General features: G+C 32.4%; 1 long non-coding RNA gene across 1 annotated transcript in view; it reads left to right on the top strand.

Moving 5' to 3' along the window:
* Positions 1-592: 592 nt before the first annotated feature.
* Positions 593-1,773, top strand: part of LOC117177428 — a 2,547-nt gene continuing 1,366 nt past the window's right edge. The window contains exons 1-2 of the long non-coding RNA XR_004467696.1: positions 593-729; positions 933-1,024. This is a non-coding gene — a long non-coding RNA (uncharacterized LOC117177428). The remainder of the gene's footprint in view (positions 730-932; positions 1,025-1,773) is intronic.

Genomic DNA, 1,773 nt, shown 5'->3' with positions numbered 1-1,773 from the left:
TATTTTAATAAAGTAGTCGTAAGCTATACTATTTCCATATGGAATTTTCCTATTTATAATACGAAATCTTAGTATTTTTTATAGTAAAATCCTAGATAGGATAAATTAGTGGAGATAAAATTAAATTATATAAAACAAGTAGAAGAAATAATAAATACCCAAAATACCATAAAAGACTAAATTTGCAAGAGGAATTGCTATTGTGTGTAGAAATATGAATTGTACTATGACACTTTCTACTTTTTGTATTATGGAGTAAGACACATTCGGAATATCTCTTTCGAATATGCGCTGGACCGAGTGCAACCGAGCGTAAATGGCTGTCTCTTTCGTTCATTAGAAAGTTCAATTGAAAGTAAGCTTGACGCGAGTATATGGAAAACGAATGTCGCTTCTCCATGTGCTCGTATCTCGTTTAATCTCATTTATTTACATTTGCACTTCTAAATGAGCGAAAGAAACAGACAACAGATGTTCCGCCGGGCAAGCGTGGTGAGCGAAGTAGCTAAATTATCTGTTTAGCTAGGTAGAAATAAATAGATGTAAAATTATATGATTTAGCTTCAAAACGTCCATATAATGTCTTTAAAAAAATGATTTGAGCTTTTAAATGTTTATAAAGAGAACTAACATTTTGTTTTCAACGTGTTGCAGAGTTTGAATGATCCTAACGCGGCTTACGACCCAATTTTTCCTGAAGGAGGTTTAAACGATAGTGTTTGCTTGAAAGTGAGTATTTTTATGATATCATATATAAACAGATATGAAGATTGTATAGTTATTTATTTTAATAACAGATTTTTACTTTTCAGAACTATGAATCTAAAGTTTTTCTTATAAATATTTTTTTTGAACTGGCATTACACAGTTTTCGTGTAAAAATAAATCATATTCCAGTCTCCTTGTTTTACTTATATATTCTCTTGTTACAGAGTTATGAAAGCTTGGATTCGAATATTCTTCTATCTGTAGTTGTTTGCGATTAACCTTTGGAAGTAAGCATTCATAAAATATCACAAATAAAGTAATTTGGAATTGCTAAGTTTCTTCTTTTCAGAACCATGATTCTCCTTGCTTTCTACCTGTTTATATTAATACGTCAGCTTCAGTAGTGACTATTATCACCAAATCAATTATCGATTGTTTTCAGAGTAAGGTAAATGTCCCATTTTGGGCGAGTGACCCAGTTTGTGCGAATGCTCACATACTGTAGGTAAATCCGTGGTTATCTTAAAGTTTATGACACTAGTAACAGTTTATTCGCATTACAGAGTGGATCAAAGATATTTTAATACATGTTTTATAGTCATTTTATTACGCATTCGTGTTCTTTAAATTTTGTTTAGTCACGCGTGTCGCCATCTGTGACCGATCGAGCATAACATTACACTCGGCTTGTTAGCTCGGGAGTTGACAAGCTGTGTAGTTTTTCGTGTCAACAGTGCTCCAAAATTTGTGTAGAGCGAATATTCGATTGAAAAGTAAGTATTAATTATGAGGTTTTCGAATGTATTATTCAATATAACTGATAGCTAATGGATAATTCGGATATTTCCTTCCGCCTTAATACGGACGGGAAAAAACCGGTTGGAGGAATTTGTGCGAGTGTTTACAAACAACACGGTTACATAAAAATTAGGCGTTTTTTAAAGATAGAAAGAACAGTATTTGATTCTGAAAGCTTTGCCCTTTTAAAATGTTCAGATTCCTAATTACAAATTAAATTAGGAGGCAGTTCTTATCAATGACGATATCCCGCCACTGTAGGAAATA

The sequence above is a fragment of the Belonocnema kinseyi genome, chromosome 7, assembly GCF_010883055.1.
Source record: "Belonocnema kinseyi isolate 2016_QV_RU_SX_M_011 chromosome 7, B_treatae_v1, whole genome shotgun sequence".
Lineage (NCBI taxonomy): Eukaryota > Metazoa > Arthropoda > Insecta > Hymenoptera > Cynipidae > Belonocnema > Belonocnema kinseyi.
Note: the sequence above shows the minus strand (reverse complement) of the source record. Positions and strands in the feature narration are given on the sequence as shown.